We start from the raw sequence: 21,228 nt of genomic DNA on the forward strand, positions 1-21,228 counted from the left end.
CACACACACACACACAGGCTTTTTAAAAATTCAAAGTTGTATATTTGTTTCCCTTTTGGGTGACCTACAGATTGAATTTTAACTACCCCATGGTTCTTTTTTGCTTGAATACTTTTGTTTTGTTTTTATTTGATTTAGCCTGCTTTGGCCTACTTCTAATCTGAGTGGAAAAACCTAATGCCACCCAACCATGTTTTAAGGCTTTCCTCCTTCCCTAATCACTTCTGATGATTACTGGCTTAGGTAAAATTAGACAAATCGTTCCTTAGCTTCTGCAATTTGTTTTGATTCCCAGGTGTTGTTATGTTTCTACTGTCACCAAAAATGCAGTGTATGGTCTAATTTGGGAGTAAAAAGTGAATATACATTTTAGGGCCTCCTACCCTTGCAAATCTATAATTCTGTTATGCAGAGTAGGTTGTTTAAAGTGGGCTTTTTCACAGACTTCCAGAGAATGGTGTTGTCACTCAGCTTGTGTATGTTATGGCGTTCATTCATTCAACAAATATTCATTGAGTTGTGACTTAATGTGAGGCTCTGTTCTAAGCACCGAGGTTACAACAATAAGCAGAACAAAATTTCTTGCCATTACATAATGAACTATGTTCAGTACAAGGAAAAAATGAGTTAGTTTCATATTATGTCAGGTTTTTTGTATCAAATTCGTGTAAGAAAAGATCCAGATACATATCTAGAACATCAGGACATTTGTTCTTCTTTTGAATGTCTGGTTTTAGAAACTGTACCCACATGCCCATAGGAGGCAATTGTGGATATACTGCATATGCAGTCTGAAAACAGATTGTAGTGGGAGTCTTCCATTGCATATGTAAGTTACTCTGACATCTTTGCAGATCACTTAACTGCTCACATTTGTAAACATCTTTTGGCCTTCGATAGAAAAATTAATGTCCCAATTCTGTATAGTAGATGGATGAAGTAAATGACATATCATTTGAGGTCATTAAAATTGCCTAAGATACTCATTATTTTAATGAACATTTATAAATATGAGTTTGCATTGCTCATGACACTTACTCCTTTTTATCTACTCCTTTAAATTAGTGCTGTACATTTTGAGCATCTCTGTTTTCACCATTTTGAATATCTCCTGAAAGTCTCACATCTCTAAATAAGCTGGAATATTCCTCTTGAGGGACCCCACAAGATTGCTTTCCTATTCACACTTCCACTTAGTGCTGGCAGGAAGGCTTATCTTCTATTTGATTAAAATAGATTGATGTTGCAACTGTAAGTTCATTATCATGCTTGCTCTTCATTGTAACTTTTGTCTTTCCCGAGGTGGTTTGGAAGAGCATAATCACTATCTTGGTTTTCTTTTCTTTTTTTTTTAATTTTTAAATGCATCTTTTTTACCCCCTTAACTTAGAGTTAATGTGTTCCCGAACTGGATAAACCTCACTGAATGTGTGTATTCTTATTTATATCAAGTTTAATTTTCTTCTAGACTATAAACTTTCTCACTTAATTTGAATTATAATTTATTTAATATTATTGCCAGATAGCCCGGGTTATCCTCAATATGGTATCGGTAGTTTTGGAGATTTTGCATATCATAATCTAGGTTGGGGGAAAACAATGCATTGACAACCTGGACACATTTTATTGAGGTCCATTTTCCCCAGACTTTCCTTGACTGCTGCAAATGCCAATTACTTTTAATTCTGAACTGGTTTATTTTTAAGTTTTTTGGTTTAAGCTGTGTTTTTAAGCCATGTTTACCAAGGCCCTAGGACTGTGTCAAAATCCCTCAGGGTAACTTCAGCCAACTCTAAACAAGGATTCTTATTCTGTTACCTCTGATTCAAACAAAGAAATTTCACTTTTATATGTCTTATATCTTGGGCTCCCACATATAATTTCATTTAAAATGTATTCTGCTTATGGTTACCAGAGAGGAGGAGGGTGGGGGGATGGGTGAAATAGGTGATGGAATTAAAGAATACACTTAATCATGATGAGCACTGAGTAATGTATTGAATTGTTGAATCACTATATTGTATACCTGAAACTAATATAACACTGTATGTTAATTATACTGGAAGTAAAATTAAAAACTTAACTAAATAAAATAAATAAAATACATTCTGTTTAGAACAAAAGAAAATTATATCACTGGATTATATCAACATTTTACTCAAAGAATCTATACCGTACCCCTTACCATTGACATCTAGCACTCCCAGATTATTAAGGGTATTGGCATTGAGCCCTATATCAAATTATAGGCAAATGTTGTTTATTATTATAATTCCATCCTAACCTTCCACTGAAGTCAGAATGGGAAAATAATCATGTGACTGAACATCATCATCATGAATATCATCCGCTGACTTCATTGGTCACCAAAGTGGATTTGGGAGATCTGGTTGCTCAGGAAAATCCCACCTCCTTTTTCAGTCTACCTGGTTTGCTATCCAAGTTCTCAGCTTGGACAAAGAGGCTGCTGTCTCTAGATACGAACCTCTTGCTTCAGGCAGGAGCCCGAGTGGGCTGTTCCAATGGTGAAACCCCAATCCTAGTGTAATGCTTACTGGCCCTCTTTTTAGCTTATTTTTGTGGTCCTTCTTCATTTCCCTGGACTCTTTAATGACTAAGTAATTAAAATATGGATTTTACAATGCATTTGCCTTTTATTCCATTGAGAGAAACACTAAAGTTGCCCCCCAAAAAACATTTTAACATTTGAATTGCAAAAATAATGAAGCTCTTACTCAAATTTCTTATAATAAAAATATTTTTTTGACATTCCCAAGAAGGAAATAACAGATTTCTTTAATCTCTTGCAGTGCTGTGGGTATCAAAGTAGAATTTTAAAATATGAAGATTCCTTCAAGTTATTGAGAAATAATATATTGTTGATTAAATTTTAGTTTTCTTGGCTCTACCTTTTATATTTAATAACCATTAGCTGAAGCTAATTATTACCTACATTCATTAATTCAATAGCTAGTTATTAACAACTTTATGCCAAACCTTGTCCTGAGCACCGAGAATGAATGCAACAGTTAATAAAACAAAAAAATATATTCCCTTATAAAATGCATAAATACCATTTTTCACATATAGTGCAGTGGAGAAAATAAAGCTGACTAAGGGAATGAAATGTTGCAGTGTAAGAGCAGGGGCATACTTTTTACATTCTCTTCAGATAAGAACCTCCAGAAGTGCTAACATTTAGGTAAACCCTTAACTAACTGATGGAGGGAACCATATGAATATTGGGTAGGCTGGGGAGAGAGCCAGGCAAAAGGAACAGCAGTTGCAAATACCAAGAAGAGAACAAGCTAAATATGGGATTTGAAATCACAACTAAATAATCCTTTCCTTGCTCTAGTTCCCGTCCCCCTCTACTACTCTCCTTCTTCCCATTGCACTTATCCCCTTCTGACGTACAATAGAATTTACTTCTTGTGTTGGTAGTTTCTGCACTTCTTCCCATTGTTTCTGCACTCCTTCCCATTGCACTGCAATGAAAGCTCTACAAAGAAGAGTGTCTGTTGTGTTCACCAGTGTATCCTAAATGCCTAGAATAGCATCCAACTCACAGCTGGTACTCAGTAGATCTTCACTGTGCCGACTGACATTATATTTGGGGGACTGCAAGATCATGTGGCAGTGAACAGTATATAGGGGTGTAGTGGCATGAAGTGAGGACAGAGGGCCAGGATCAATAATTGTATGGCTTTATAAGCCATGGAAAAGACTTTGTATTTTCTCCTAAGTGTGATAGGAAGCTTCTGGAGGGTTGAGAGTAAGAGAATGGAATGGCCTGATTCACATATTTACAGATCTTATAGACTGTTGTGTGGAGAACCATCCACATTCTCCAGCAGCTACCAGTTGTGTGGACAAACACACCAATGTGCTAATAACTCACCTATTGCAGACGTTAGTAAGGGCCACAGCTGAAGTACAGACTAATTGTATGAGGACAGAAAGATTCTGGACTGGTAAGACTTCCTAGATGAGGGGGCTCTGGAGTTAGATCTTGAATATGAGTAAAAAGAAAATTTCAGGCAAAAGAAAACAATTGGGCAAGGGATAAATGCAACACAATCTTTGGGTAGAATAAAGAAATTTGGAAAGTAGGTTTGGATTGAGTACTGACAAGGTGCCAATGGCAGTAAATGCTCTAAATACATTATTTCACTTAATTTTTATCAAACCCCATTGAGTTAAAACCTATTTTAATCTCCACTTTTCAGAAAACTGAGGCTCAGGGAAGCTTAGTCAAAGCTTTATTCAATAGGAAAGAAACATGGAGATTTGAACTTGGATCTGTTTGATGCTAGATCCCATGGACTGAGTTTGTGCTTTAATAATACAGTCAAAATTCAAAGAATTACCCAGTTCCTTGCATCTGATCAGTTCAATCAAATTAATATTTATTTTGCATGACTGGGGCTGCTAATGTGTATAATGCTGTCCAAAGCACCATAATCATGTTACTGATCATGGTCTTTTTTATATTAAAGCAAAGCATTTATAATAAGAATTTCTGTCTTTGTTATGAAATGTTAATATTTATGCTCCTTTCATTTATTTATGTGTGGTGAATGTCAAGTACAAGGCAGATAAATTGAAGAAATTAATGTATGCCCATAATTTATCATGACATAATAACCTCTTAATTCTGTGTCTGCATGGCCTTGTAATCAACAAGCTGAAAAATTGTGACTTGACCATAGTCATTTAGATATCTCCAATTCCAACTAGGAAGTTGTGATTCAGGACATAATAACTTTTAATAATTCACTAATATTCACATTCATTTAAAATGAAGTTTTGCCAAGGTTATTCCCTAGGTGGTGTTTAAACTGTTCACTCCTTATTTAGTTATTGGACTGAAGAATATACTGATAACACATAACTGGTCACAACACCTGGCCTTAGAAGAGAGAAGAAACATTAAAAATGGAATTTAATGCAGAAAAGGTGAAAAGATAGACTTCTCAAAGAAGAAATATTAACCTGTGGCGTTGAGGATAAGCATACACCGGATCAGTGTTTCTTGATCTTGTTCACATTATAGCACAAATAGGAAATCATAATATTTTTACATTACATGAATATAGACAGAGGAGGATGCTCAAGCCTGGTATTGAGTACTTCAGGCCCTGTGGAAGCCCCAGGATCTGACGAGTCACCCTGAAGCTGAGAGACTGCTGTTTCAGTGCACCTGTGATCTATCTGCAACACACGGCTGGGAAGCTCTGTCCTACTTAGCTCAGAATGATTCATGGTATGGCCAAGAGAAGCAGGACATTTTTATCTTTCTTATGTTCGGTTTGACTATTAAAAAAAAAAAAAAAAAGAATCCCACTATATCAGCTATCCCTTAATCCAGTTTGCACATTGAAAAAAAAATCTTGGGGAGATTTAGAAAAATACTACTTTGGCATCCTTAAACTAATTAAATAAAAAATCACTAGTGGTGAGGCCCAAACATTGGTATTTTTTAAAGCACCATAGGGGATTCTAAAGTGCAGAATATTCTACTGTACTAGATGATCGCTAGTGTCTTCTCTATCTCTAACCAGCTAGGATTTTAAGTGATGTTAGAAGATAGTCTATAGAAACCTAAGTTTGGAGAGGCCAGTGAATGTGTGGATGCTGTACAGGGACAATTAAGGAACACCCACAAAAGAGACTCTCAGAAAAGAGATTGCAAGACACTGCTAATGATGCCTAGGAAAATCCCCATAGACTTAAATTTGCCAGTAAGCTTCCTTTTCTCCTTGTCACGGAATTCAAGTGGAGGCATCAGTCTCAGACTTTGGGATGAGAGAAAAAGAGATGAGAGGGACAAACACATGTGAGATTATAAGGAAAGGAACTTCGGTATAAAACGACCAACTGTTAATCTGCTGCAAGTGAGTGTGTAAGCAATGAAGAGAGGCCTCACCAGACTGGAGAAAGGCTTATTGGACTGCTGTGAAAAGAATATAAGGGGTGATGGGGGCCCAGGCAGTATAGAGGGCACTGTTGAGGTTGAGGGTGGCGGGCTTGCTGGGGCATCGATTGTCTGATGTGCTCCAGCAACACAATCAGCTCAGTTTGTAGCAGAGAAGTTGCTGGACAACTGGATCAATACAACTATTTACTGAATGGGTCAAACAAAAGTATATTAAGAAAATGGGGTGAAGGTGTTGGCAAGGGAATGAAAGGTATAATAGATCATTGATTCTTGGTTAGGTATGGAGAGAATGAAAATAGGAATTGGCTGATAGACTGGGGACAAAACTTGGTCAAATGATATTTATTTTCATGATGTCCAAGAAAAAATAGAGTGAAAATGAGAGAACATGAGAAGGGGAGAAAGGGAAGTCATGTTCCAGGGAATATATTCCCTTCTGCTCCAGGTGGCAGGACTCCCGTTAGAGGAATACTTCTAGCCTAACTTGTACTCCACGAGGAAGAAATGGCTTCCTTCATAGACTAGTTTCATAGAATGAACTGGGCATGTGTGACTCATCTCTTCTATCCCTTCTGTTATCAATCTGTGGAACTGCCTCCTCCAGAGAGCATGCATTCTAAACTGCTTTCTGTCATGCTGTAAAAACTCTAGCTTCTAGCAACCCACCAATTCATAGCCAGATTCATCCCTTTAACTGAAGGAGTTAAAATCAACTGATTTGTTTGCATATCTAAGCTATGTTCTTTAGTATAGGTGTATTTTAATATTCTCTCTCTTTTACATGGCAGTTTCATACCATTTCTTCACTTTAAACATTCAATACTCCCTCCCCTAACCTGACTGTCAGCTGATGTCTCAGCTTTCTAAGTTCCTGAGCACTTACACAAACTCCCACCACTATAATTACCAGCAAGGGAATCCACATGCTCTGCCTTCCCACCTGTTATCAAAGATGGTGTTCTTTTCTCTCTAAAGTGAGTCTCTTCCTACATAGATTCTATCTCCTTTCACCAGCTGAAGGACACTGCTCCAGAAATTCATCCCTTTCCATCCTACTTCATAATTTTTCACCTTAAACTAGACCTTCTCCCTTAAGCACAACTTGTTCTCATTTCTCTCCCTCCTTTCCTTGTCAGCTACTGTCCCATTTCTTTGGTTCCTTTTACAACAATATGCTTTAAAAGTATTGTATAAACACACTGTCTCCAATTCCTCTCCTCCTATTTCATCGTAAATTTACATCAATGAGGTTTTTCGTGTGCCGTGCATGCCCCTTCCTTTCCAGCCCCAGCCATAGACATAGCAGCCACCAAGATGTTGATGCCCAAGAAGAACCATATTGCCATTTATGAACTCCTTTTCAAGGAGGGAATGATGGTGGCCAAGAAGGACGTCCACATGCCTAAAAACCCTGACCTGGCAGACAAGAATGTGCCCAATCTTCACGTCACAAAGTTCACACAGTCTCTCAAATCACGAGGCTACATAAAGGAACAGTTTGCCTGGAGACATGTCTACTGGGAGCTTACCAATGAAGGTATCCAGGATCTCCGTGATTACCTCCATGTGCCATCTGAGATTGTGCCTGCCACTCTGCACCACAGCCATCTTGACACTCGCAGGCTACAAAAGGTCTGGAGGGACAGCAACCTGCAAGAATCACACAAGGGGAAGCTGACAGAGACACCTACAGACCAAGCACTGTGCCCCCTGGTGCCAACAAGAAAACTGAGGCTGGGGCTGTGTCAGTACCTGAATTCCAGTTTAGAGGAGGATTTGGTCATAGATGTGATCAGCCACCTCAGTAAAGTTGGAGGAGATTGTTCTTGTATTGAATAAATCCATAGCCAGAAACAAAAAAATAGTCTTTTCTCCCAACCACCTGTTAAAGCCAACCTCCACATTGCTAAATCTAGTGGCCAGTGCTCAATCCTTGTCTTAATTGATCTCTCAGCAGCATTTGATACAGATGATCATCTTGCCTACTTGATTCATGTCAATCTCTGGACTTCCAGGACACATCCCTCTCTTGGTCTCCCCGCCATCCCACTTCACTGGTTTGTTCCTACTCATTCTCCTTTGCTGGCTCAGGATTCTTATTGTTGGAGTGTACTAAGGCTTGGGTTTGGACCATTTCTCTTGTCTATTTGCATTCACTTCCTGATGACTTCCTTCCAGTTTTTTGGTTTTCAGTCTGCATGCTAATGTGGTCTCCAGATTTGTATATTCAACTGCCAAGGTGACATCTCTATTTAGATGACTAATAGAAACCTCAAACTCAACATGGGCAAAATTGAGTGATTGAATTTTTCCCAAACCTGCTTCTTTCACAGGCTTCATCTCATTTAGTGGCAATTTCATCCTTTCACTGCTCAGGCCAAAGACCTTGTAGTTGTTCTGGATTCCTTTTTGCCTTTCACAACCCACATCTGATTCATCAGGAAAATCTGAATACTTCCATAAAATTAAAATAGTTCATCAGATAGCCAGTCACCGAAGAATTCTTTGACATATGAAATCAATTAGGAATTTATCAATTCCTTTTTCATATTCTGTCCTGAATTAAAATCAGTGGCAGATAAAACAGTACCAAGATGTAATTTTGATTTATGGGGGAGTTTTGTAATCAGCTAGACCTGGTTTCAAATGATATGACTTTCCCATTTGTCTAAGTGTGATTTTAGACAAGTTATATTTCTCTAAGACTTTGTTTCCTTATATATAACTGAGGAATAAATACCTCCTTCAGAGGGTTTTATAAAAGGCAACTCTGTCTTCCCTGTAATATCATTCAATAAATAGCAACTATTGAGCCATTGTTATTGCTCTTAATGAAAATAAAACAGGATAGTGATTGGCTTTGTCTTTCAAATGAAATTCTTGGAAAAAGTAAAATTAAAGAGAAAATAAAGTACTTGCTACCATGGCAACTGAGGCAGTAGAGAATGTAAAGAATAAGAAATGATAGTCTACAGATTGCTTCAGTCTATTTCACTGTTTTCACTAATATTGCCTTTGTTTCTGTAATCTTGTAATCTTTCTAATCTTAAACATGGGATTGTGAGTGGAGTATCCCTCCATATAAATTAAAAAAAATTTTTTTTAATATTCTATTATTCCAAGATAGCTGTGATAACATTATCCTAAAAGCTCTTGCACAGCGTTGGTCACTATCATGATTCTTCTCTTCCTGTTATCCTATCAGTTAAACCTGTATCTTCTGAGATGGTATAAACAAAGTATTTAACATAAAGTGAACTATATGAAGAGCATTAGAACATCTGTTTTGTTTGTTAGAACATACCTTTCTTCTTTTTCTTTATTGTGGTATTTCTCCTAATACTCTGTGAATGTGTGATGGAGATGATTTTATCTGTATGTACATTTGAATGGGTGGATGCATGTCAGTTTGCAAAGTTATTTTTTCAATCTATTTTCAAAATTGCTTTTTAAAAAAAAATCTATTTACTAAACTACTAGGCAGCATTATTTAATACAAACAATATGGGTTAGTAGTTAGAATATCTGGATTTATACATTCTCTTTTTTTGTTCATTTGTTCACCAACAACTTGACTATTTTTAAAAAATTTTATTTATTTATTTGAGAGAGAGAGAGAGAATGTGAACAGGGGGAGGAGCAGAGGGAGAGGGACAAGCAGACTCCATGCTGAGCATGGAGCCCAACGTGGGGCTCAATCCCATGACCCTGAGATCATGACCTGAACCGAAATCAGGAGTCAGATGCTTAACTGACTGAGTCACCCAGACGTCCCTTCACCAACAACTTGACTATTATGTACCAAGCAGTACAATCAGCCCAAACTTTGAATGTTCGGTGTACCACATATTAACTGTAAGAATCTGGGAATTAGAATAAACATTTTTGAGTTCTCAGGACTAGTCAGTAAGTCAAAATGAGATAATTACTATTAAGATATGACTCATAAAAAGACAGAAGCAAAACAGCCAGAGGAAGATTTGTTTCAAGCATTTCCCAAATATTTATTGGATGCTGACTCTATGCCTTGCCTTGTGCTGGTTCTTGTTAGTGATAGACAAGAAATTCTATATAAGACAACTTTTGGATATTAAGGACTCTTATTTCATCTCAAACTTTAGAAACTATGCTTCCTGATTTAAAAAATAAAATCAAAATTTTATATCAGTGACCAAGATTTTTTTTTTATCCTGATGCAATAATTATGGTATATAGTAACAGAGGACATATATGGAAACCGGACAGTAAATAAAGTAGAAAATATAATTTATCCAGAGTGGAAATAGTGGCCACAAATCGCTAAGAATTTTGCCAATTTCTAGGGAAAAGTGAAACTTAATATCGAAACTGTACTATAAAATAGGGCATGTAGGGCATAACCACATTTAAGTTCAATATGTAATAGTCTATATGTAGTTCTCATGCCATAGAATGGACCCAGTGTTTCTCAACTCACTGTATTTATGTGTATAAAAGTCAGATCTCAGAAACCCCTTCAGGTATTATAAAACCTTAAACTATGTGGGCATTTGGTATTTATAGTGCTACATGAAGAAATAATGTCCTGCCATAGAACTTTAATGTGGTTTTTGTAAAAACAGGCTAATGACATGTATTTTAGAACATGAGATAAATTTAACAAAATACAGTAAAATTATTGTGTCATAGAATTATAAAGTTCCAATCCATCAATATTTTTTTCTGTTAAAGGACCAAAACAAAACTCAAGCCTGGATTTCATACAATTTAATTTTTTTTAAAGATTTTATTTATTTATTTATTTATTTATTTATTTATTTATTTATTTATTTATTTATTTGACAGAGAGAAACACAGCGAGAGAGGGAACACAAGCAGGGGGAGAGGGAGAAGCAGGCTTCCCGCCGAGCGGAGAGCCTGACACAGGGCTCGATCCCAGGACCCTGGGATCATGACCTGAGCCGAAGGCAGACGCTTAATGACTGAGCCACCCAGGCGCCCCCAATTTAATATTTTTAATTTAAGCATGAAGATGTTTATGAGCTATTATAATACATGTAAATATTTGTGAAAAATGCCATTCAAGCAAAGAGAAACCAAAGTGCAAAGAAGAAATAGTATGGAAAGAAGATACCATTTTAAAATTTTCTAATTTGAGTTTTGAAGACAGTATGTATGTAGGTGTGTTTGTGCATTATACATACATATATATGTATACATACATATACATATGTACAAGTACATGCACACACCAAAACATCCATACACATAGGAATATACACACATCCACATGCATGCCTATATCTATATCTATATCTGTATCTATATCTATATATATAAGATTTTATGAGATTATGTTTTTCAAAACGAGCACACTATCAAGATGTGGATTAAAGGCAAATTTAATATTTTTATCTTGTTATAAATGGAAGCTTGTAAATTTCTGTATGCTTGATTTGTATTTATTTCTTTAGTCTGAATGACTACAAATCTCAAGAGAACACAAAGGATTCTAAATATTGTCTTTATTTGAGACACCCTCAGTGAATGGTTAGGTAGCTAAGAAATATCTCCTGAACTCAGAAGAAAGTCTTTGAGGCATTAGAAGTTTTGTTTTGTTTGTTGTTGTTTTCTAATTGGGATCCTCCAATGAAAGCTCTCACAGCTAGAACTCTTTATACCTGTTGGATGGAGTATCTCATTGGCTTGCAGTGTTTCCTCTCACTTCACCTGCCCTTCATCTCTATTCTAATTGTAACAGGTGCCTGGTACTTCATTGCTCCTCAGTAAGAATTTGTTGAATAAATGAGTGAATAAATGAATGAGTGAACAAAACCTACAAACTTGTGTACAACCAGCTGTGACTGTCAGGAAGGAAACTCAGAGGCAGGGCATAAAAGTAAACTTAGAGTGTTGACTTTCTACATAGGATCATCTTTGCTGAATCTTGTAGAAGTCATAATATGAAGAGAAGGAAGCAGATATAGTTTGAGGTGCATAAATACGAATATATATTTAGTAGATAGATAGATAAGATAGATAATCTAGCTGGCAATATGTACCTAACTAGCTTCCACATGCCATCCATATGGATCACTAGGATGTATTGCCCATCTGGACTCCAAATTTCACTCCATCTGGCATGACTTCTAACTGAACACTTGGCTAGAAAATTCTTTGTTATCCTATAGTGTGATGGTGTAAATTGTAGTGATATCTCTCCTCCTTGTCCTCCTCCTCCTCCTCCTCCTCTCTTCCCTCCTCCCTCCCTTTCTCTCTCTCTTTCCTTCCTATTCTTTGTCCAGTATGGCATTTTTCCCTCTGAGCATTTATCAGGAACTAAGAGCAAATGAACAGCCCTTTCAGTTTATTTCCTTAATTCTCCAAGTTCTTATCACTCTAGCAAATTTTTGAGCTTCTTATCAAATACCCATAAATGAACAAAAGAAAAGATGTATTGAATTGCTTGTCTTGAAGCAGAATATATCTAACAGTTATTTGTTTAAAAAGTTATATTGAGGGGCTATAAAATTTGTGTGAACTGAATCTTCCTGACAGTATATGAAATAGTAGGCTCTAAAGTATTTTTTTGAACTTTTTATAAAACCAAGTTGATAACATACATTTCAGAAGGCTTAGGAGTAACTATTCTCAGAGGCCGAGGGGTATATTAGATGACTTCTGGGAATCTTCTCTTTAAGTCTATTAACAAGTGTCTGGCTTCAGGATTTTATTTTACCCATTTTTAAGAAAGTGTAATTGAGTTATCCTTTTACTTTTTCATCTTCAGTTTCTTTCTGTAAAAATTCAAGTGGTTGAGATAGCTGGAATTAAACCTTCTAGAGTTCATATTCTTAATTTACCTCTCCTGAGAAAAGATATACCTTGAGAGATTTTGGGGGGTGGTCTGGGTGTAGTAATTGAAAGGGACATATTATTTACCCTTTATATGGTTGGTAGACATTGCCCAGAATCTAATGACTGCTACCATAAGCACATTAAATTTTTTTTCACATAGTAATACTGTACTGTATCCTTTTACTTTCAAGTTAATACTTAAAATAATCTTATTATAAATTGAACTCAATCAAACTAAGAATGAAGTTTCTTGACAAGCCAAAAAATCTTGGAAAGCTATTTGGAAAACTTAAGAAAGATATCAAAATATGCTAACCAAAAGTATGAAAATATGTCTCTACATTTCATGTATTTTTTGAGACAAGAATGTTCTAACTTTACTTGATTTCATAGAAATAGGGTGTTAACCATATTAAGTCTCTTTACTAATTTCACTTGAGAAAACGTTTGTATATGAAAAAAACACATCTAACACAGTTACCTCATATGCCCTGAAATGTTTTCAGCCATATTTCCCAAAACATCTTGTATCTTTTCATGCTTTGATTCTTCTTTTCAGAAAGCCTTCAACCTCCTGCTCTTCCTAGGGTCACTTTGATATATCCCTCGAGTTGGGTGCTTTTCAGATGAACGCAATCTCCTTTACGTTAAGTCTGTCATTAGCACTCATTAAACTGCATTTCAGTTGTCTTGGTAGTTAACAACCTCTTACTAGTTGATGTCCTTCCCACCAAATTTAAAGTTCCTTGAGGACAGAGACTGGATCTTTTAGAATTATTCCTACATTAAAAACAGTACCAGACTTCTACAACCACAATGGACAAGGCAAGATTCTGTATCCTTTCAATTTTCGGACATGGACACCACCTTCACTATTGCTGCCAGGCAGAGAAAGAAAGTTGAGTTGTCTTCAAATAAACCCTCAGAACAATGATATACTGTCATTATCATAAATAGCCCACTTAGAAAACAAAAATTTGGGAAGGAATTTATATTTTGACAATTTCCACATTTAGAGTAAAGCACTGTATTTAAAATAATTATATATTAATACTGTTTCTGCTTCCAGCTTTTTTCAACATTAATTCATACTGCCTTCTTTCCCCTCCCCACACAAAAACTATGGAAAAGAAAAACTTGTACTCTTCTTAGCCAAAAGCTTCAGAATTCCTTGCTAAAACAGTTTGTTGGTTGATGCAAATTCAGCAAATATATGAGATTATACCAGGAATATGTAGTATTATATCAGAAATATTTGATTTATTGGCCCCTCTAAAAAATAATAAGAAATCTAGTGAATCATCTGGTCTATATTATATCAGAACCAATCAACAGATAAGCATAAAACACATGGAGATTTTTTACACCATAATAATCTATTTGGCAAAAAAAAAAAAAAAAATTCCTTTAAAACCTGGATTCCCAAGAACCTTCACAGTTGTTTTTGAGACATTATTTCTACTAGCAGCTCTTTGAGGAGCACAACTTACATGGCCCCACTAACCATAGGAAGAAATATGATCCCAACATATATTTTTGAGTGAGAAAAATCAAAATTTTTTACATAGATCACTGATTACCAACATAGTATGCCTATATACTTATTTTATTTAATTTGAGAATCAATGAATACCATGTTTTACCACTAAAAAACCAGAAGGGGAAAAAGAGGTTATTTTGAAAAATATAGTAATATGGCTGATTAAATAATCATTAAAAAAAGAAAACATGACTTTTCAACTTAAATTGCAGTGGTAGAGTTATAGTTAAGATGACTAATAGTTTTAGCAAATAGGTGACTCATACAGAAGAAAAAAAATTGGTAAAAAAAAAATAGTCGTTTGAGTGCTCAAAAAACAAATGGATGGGAGCACATCAAAGGGAAATAGGAGCCAGTCTGAAGGAGCTCTCTGTGGCCAAAGCTGGGACAATTTGAGCATCAAAATAAATTATGGGTCCATACTGATAAAATTAAATTATTGAAAAAATAATTATAGTTGAGGCTAATCTTCTCCACACAAGAATTCTACTTAATACATATAAACACTACCCTCCTCCAGGAAGTAAAGCTTAATTTCACCACTTTCTGTCACTTCTTTGAGGATGTACTAGACTTAGTGGCCAACTTCCAAAGAATAGAGTATGGAAGGGAAAAAAAATAGTAACTTCACAGTAGAGAAACCTGGCAAATGCCACCTTGCCAAGTGATGGTTAATATTACTAGTGATATGTGGATATCGTGTACTCCTATAATGATGTGATGAGGTCACTTCATTAGTATATGATGAGAAGGACATTTTACCTCTGTGGTGTTCTTCCCTAAATAGCCCATGGCCCTAGTCTAATCATGAGGGAAACATCAAATAAAATTAATATAGGCATCAGAGCAGGATAGCCTAGGGGATATTGGCCAGTACTTGATGGTCTTCTAAAGACTATCAAGATCGTGAATAACTAGGAAAAGCTGAGAAGGTGTCACAGACCAGAGGAAACTGGGGAGACATGGAAACTAAACAAACATGATAACCTGGATTGGAACCTAGAACAGAAAAGAGACATTAACGGAAAGACTAGTGAAACCCAAATGAAGTCTGGAGTTTATTTGATAATAATGTGCCAATAACAGTTATTTAGTTTTGACAAATGCACCATAGTAATGTAAGATGTTAACAATTAGGGAGATAGGGTGGGGGATATATGGGAACTCTTGTACTAGTTCTACAACTTTTCCATAAATTTAAAATTATTCTCAAATTAAACATTTGTTTAAAAATTATCTTCTGGATTATTTAGCAGTTTGCTAAGTAAGTAACTACCAACTTGCTGAATTTACCAGAATGTGGGACCCCTATCTAAGGAACGAAGAATGATTTTTCTGCTTCCTCCTCATTGATATTATAAATCTGAATCATAATTGGAGAATAAAGATATAAATGAATAATTAAGTTTTGAGAGTCCATCACCATCATACTCTTTTTATAGTCTTCAGGTTCAAAGCAGGTGGTTCCTGGTTCTTAATTATGAATAACTATGCCATCTTAGATACATTCACAAAGACACTGCTTTTGGCTCATTCTCATCTCTGTTCTGAAGTCTCCACCTTTGAACCATGTGTAAATGGAGCATTTATTTTTACCTCTAAAAAGTGTAAAGTCATCTGAATATGATCTTTTATACAGACTGAATACTTTGTGTTAAAAGACATAAAAAATGGACATGATTTGCAATGTAGTCTAGATCTTTGCAGTTAATGTTTTTGGATATTGAGTTAAAAATCTTCATGTAGCTAAAAGATTTTTTTATTTCTTCTTTCTATATATGAGAGATAAAGTTTTGATTTTTTTTTAAACAAATGTATTGGACTTCTTTAGCCATTAATTATGAAACTTACTGAATTTTTGAGTTAAAATGGGGGAGGGAGAGTAATGATTATGTCCATATTGTGATGTTCTTTGAGAGTTCAGAAAAGTAGAAATATTTAATGCATTTTATTTGATAATCTTCCTAGTATTATATAGCTTTACTGAATTGTATGCCTTGAGCCTCAATGTTCTAACCAGCTATAGTATGCTTTGATCTATAAATGTAAAATAACTCTTCACTGTAAAAGAAAAGGATTTGTACAGAAGTCTAAAATCTTGTTGAAAAGACTGCGAGTAACAAAGAGATTTGGAAACATACAGAAATAAGAGTGATAGAACAAGAATTTGTTACTAAATACGGCTTTAAACAGCATATGAAACATGCTTCAGGTTAGTCAGAAGAGGTCCTCTGAATTACACTGTGCACGCTTCCCTGAAATGAAACTGTATGTTATTGGTTAACCAGGATATTTAGCATAATCACTCTGCTAGACTGTGGTAGAGGGAGGTGATTATCACTGAGAACAGATGGGCAGGTCCACAGCATTGCCAGATTCTTCACAAGCTCCATTTATTGTTGGTTCTTGCTTTTTCCCTTCTGTGTTTTAATTTAAAAAAAAAAAAAAACATTGTATGTTTTAAAGAACTAGCTGCACAATAGGTTGGTGGCTGATAATCTTTCAGCTTAGATTTCAAACGCAGGAGAAAGATTCAAAATGCTATCGCTGTGTATCTATGAAGGATGGGGCAGATTTCATTTTACCCTCTAGCCTCCCTCAATGCATGCACGGATTTATCTGTACGCTAAGCTCTCTGCTCTGCATCTGTAGCTCCTTGTGGATTATATTGTCTCTGTGATCAGAAATGATTTTCTCGGATATGAACACCGTTTCTGGCTCCCCTAAAGTGCATCCTCCTAATGGGACCCGGTTTTACACTTTTCAAGTAAGTGTGTTTTAAATGGCTTCGCTACTTAGGAAGTTAATGTATAGTCAAACTTTTAATAAAGGCAAATATAAGCAAAGGAAAACTGCAAAATGTGAAAGTGTTAAAGAGGATGTAAGAAATGGATAATGTGCATATCAGTTTAATCTATTTTTTTTAAATATGGAAATAGGATGGCATTAGGATTCTCTGTGAATTCAAGCAAAATAATAATGAACACTTAGTTTTCACAGGGAATTTAAAATTTGCTACTGTATCATCCTTGAGGGTTTATGAGATGTGTGTCCTGGTACTGTTATTTATGGCTATCATATGGTGAACATTACAGAGTTACTTCTCTTATATATCACAGAGAGAATAGAACTAAGGGACATATAATGGAACTTTGAAAACTGTCTCCTCTGGGCTTAGAAACATTTTATATTTCATATACATAGCTTAACAGAATTTCTGTTATTTAATTTTGTTACACGTGCAATATACAAGTAATCACTAATATAAGAGGCTTAAATACCATGTTTAGTATGCTTTACAATTTGAGATAAAGTAGAAACTCATGAAGATGGAAAATTTTCTGTGTTAGCAAAAAGTCAAAATGATTTATAACATAAATATAAATGTGAGTTACAAAGCTGTTACCTACTAAATGTATTTCAGTTGCCTGTGAATAAATCAGTCATAAATCTAGAAAACGGTTAAACTAAATCAGATTCTTCCTCATTTTATCCTCAAACTGCATCTTTTAGTACTAAGGTTGACTTTGTAATTCAGTCATATCATCATTACATGAAAAGGGAAAATGAACCTCTTCTCTCCGTGCATTTTACTATATGTAAAAATAAACAGCCTAGCATTTAATTATTATAGCTATATAGTTATAACGTTCTGAAAAAATATATATATAAAGACCTAGAGAATTAATACAGTAGAGGTAGTCAGAATTCTTTTAAAAGAGGGCTTTGAATAAATACACATCTGATTTATTAACGTCTTTTGCCTTTGCAAACTATAAGCAGCAAATATAATTACTCCATCTCTCTCCCTTTTTTTATACTTCTATTTTTAATCCTGTTGCCTCTCCTGCTTTACACTGATGTCCACTGATAGTGCAAGTCTGTGCTGTTACAGAATATATTCACTTCCCAGTGGCGATCTGCTTATTGTAGCAGTGACTCAAAATGCAAGTGCCCTGGGGCTGTTCTACAGAATTATTACTTTTTTTTTTTTTTCCCCTCCTCCGTACACTGAGATATAAACACTCTTCACAATATCCTGTAGTCTGGCTCTTTGGGCCAGCTTTTGACATTAGGTATTCTAGTTCAGTCTCTTAAAGTTTAAGGGTCAGTAAATTCCATATGCTCAGTCATGACACAGGCTTTTTACAATTCCTTCAGTAAAGACCTTGCTGACACCTTTCTTGGCAGGTGATTTTCTTTGAAAACACACTGGAATGATTTTTTTTTAAAAAAGATTTTATTTATTTATTTGAGACAGAGAGAATGAGATACAGAGAGCATGAGAGGGAGGAGGGTCAGAGGGAGAAGCAGACTCCCTGCCGAGCAGGGAGCCCAATGCGGGACTCGATCCAGGGACTCCAGGATCATGACCTGAGCCGAAGGCAGTCACTTAACCAACTGAGCCACCCAGGCGCCCTGGAATGATTTTTAAACACTCACTTTTTTTGTTCTTGATGTTATAACGATTCGTGTAAGAACTCTAGGAATTTGGATAAAATAGAAATGTTGACAAATATGAACTCCATTCCACATTTTGAATTCATTAGGTGATATTTGATCCTGACATTTATGATAATAGGCAGCATGTGTTTAACTTTTTGTTGCTATTGTTTGTTTCTGTTTGTGGTAGAAGAGAAGGAAGAAAAAAAGATAGTTTTTAAAGCATGGAAGGTAAAGATTTATAAAAGTTGACTCTTGGCTTTTATTTTCAAAGGGCTGAATTGAACATGATTATTTTTTCTTCTTTATATGCATTAACCTATTTTAAGGCAATATATTTTCTTTGGTTGAAATACTGTTATAAGAAATGAGATGCTGTAGAAGTAACAGACCATTTCTCAAAAAAATGTGTCTTTGAAAATGATCAGTTAAATTTTCAAAAGTGGTTCTCATTATGGAATGACATAAATGCATTTCGGAAATGATTCTGCATCAAGGAGTTGAGATTTTAATGCTTACTTTCTTAAAATTATTTTAGCACGAAAGTTAACATATGCAAAAACATTTAAGATAGCTTAGCATGAATAATATTGAGTTTCAGTTCCATCTTCTCATTAAATGTTCCAACTATCCTGTCATTTTTGCTGAAATTGTACATTACCAAATTTTAAGAATAAGATTTAAAATGTATTTGACCTGGATAGTTCAAAGGTAACAAGGCAACAAATAAGCCGAAGGATATTTTAATTACAAGATTTTCTTTTTCATTGCAGTTTAATTTAGTCAAATATATTCATACTTGTACATACACATGCAAATATGGTTTTTGTATAGACTATCTAACACTTAAGTTAATTTCCTTATATGTGAGATTTCATTTCTATCTTCCTATGCATATATGTGTATCTGTTTGTTTGTTTTTTTTTTATTCAGAGGTGCCTGGATCCTGGATGATGCCAAAACTCAATCTGCACTATATGTTTAGTGAATTATTTATCACCAAAAATCAAGTTCTAGAATGTAGTTGCCTAGACAAAAACTGAGATTAAATGCTACTATAGGAGAAAAAATTGATTATCATGTTTGTATGCATCAGAATGGCCAATTTATGGCACTCAAATGTGTATAAATGGGAAATATTCTTTAAAATAAATTAAATGGATATACATATACTATACATATGAATGCAGTAAATTCTTAATTTTATGTCTAGAAAAATGATGCCCCAACATGATTTCACTTGTATTTTTGCAACGAAAGCCATCTATATACTTTATTAAATCTCTAGATTGGCTAATCATGGCTTAATGGGTGAACCTCCCAGAGTATTGGTGTCCAACACACTACCCCTCATTTCCCAGAGATTAACTATCTTCATCTAGTGGTTTTCAAACTGTATCTGCACAGCCCTAAGGTTTCATGAGAGTTTGTCAGTAGTTGCTAGAGACAGTAGGGAAGAAGAATACACCCTGAGGTTCTTAATGTTTCTTGATTCTATATTAACCAGTTTTATTCATTGGAGCTCTAGGCAAGTTTTATGAACAATAATAACAAATGGTGTGGTATTATAAAAAACAGAACAAAATAAAGGTTGCAAACTACTTCCTCCAACCAAAGGAATTTACTTCTGATGGGAGCAACTTTATCTATTGAGTCCGCAGAGGAGTTATTTCTGTTTAGAATACATTTCTTTGCCATTTAATCCTAGCATTAATAACATTAACTGCCAGGACAGTATGAGCGGCTGACTCTGTTGCTCCTGGGACCCACAGAAAACAAAATACGGCAACATAATAATCACTATTTTTATGTTTGAAATACTTCAGGTATCCCCTGTCCTTAAAGGATAAAGTTCATCCCTCCCGCTTGGCATAAAAAGCTCTTCATGGTCTGGAGCGCATGTAACATACTGCTTTACTTGCTTTGATTTCCAAGAATGTTGTCTGTATGCTTCTGCTGTCTTTGTCTCTTCACTCAACCTGTACATTGGTCAATTTTTTTTATTTTACTTGAACACTCCTCTCAAATGCCAGCTCCCCTGTGATTCTTTACTCATTCACCACATTTCTGCAGGCTGTATTAAGTGCCTTCCCTTTGCTCCTTTGCCTGTCCGTACCATTGCTGAAGCACTTACCATGCTTTGTTTTAATCCCCAAGAACACTTTACCAATGTGTGTCCCTAGCACATCATGGATATTGCCAACATCTCTGTTTAATAAGCTGGGGGAATATATTAGGTAAATGATTAAAATATGAAAATTTAAAACAATCAGCAACAAATTCTTTTTTTTTTTAAACTAGGCAGTTGGTGAGGCATAACTACGTATTATTAAAGAAAATATCTAAAGATATATAAAGGCCAATTTAATACTAAGCTTTTGTGTACTACTGTTGGATTCTTCAAAATTGATAATGGGTACATGAGTCATCAAGGAAAAACTTTAATTTTATCATTTTTAAAGTATGT

The 21,228-nt window shown here is 35.3% G+C and overlaps 1 protein-coding gene and 1 pseudogene across 1 annotated transcript in view; both read left to right on the forward strand.

Annotated features, from left to right (window-relative positions):
• Window positions 1–21,228, forward strand: part of PPFIA2 (PTPRF interacting protein alpha 2) — a 476,257-nt gene that overhangs the window by 144,024 nt on the left and 311,005 nt on the right. The window lies entirely within an intron of this gene.
• LOC123843465 (small ribosomal subunit protein eS10-like) lies at window positions 7,256–7,749 on the forward strand (annotated as a pseudogene).

This window comes from Mirounga angustirostris, unplaced genomic scaffold (assembly GCF_029215605.1).
Source record: "Mirounga angustirostris isolate CCGP_5_RB_7025 unplaced genomic scaffold, mMirAng1.0.hap1 SCAF_5, whole genome shotgun sequence".
Taxonomy (NCBI): domain Eukaryota; kingdom Metazoa; phylum Chordata; class Mammalia; order Carnivora; family Phocidae; genus Mirounga; species Mirounga angustirostris.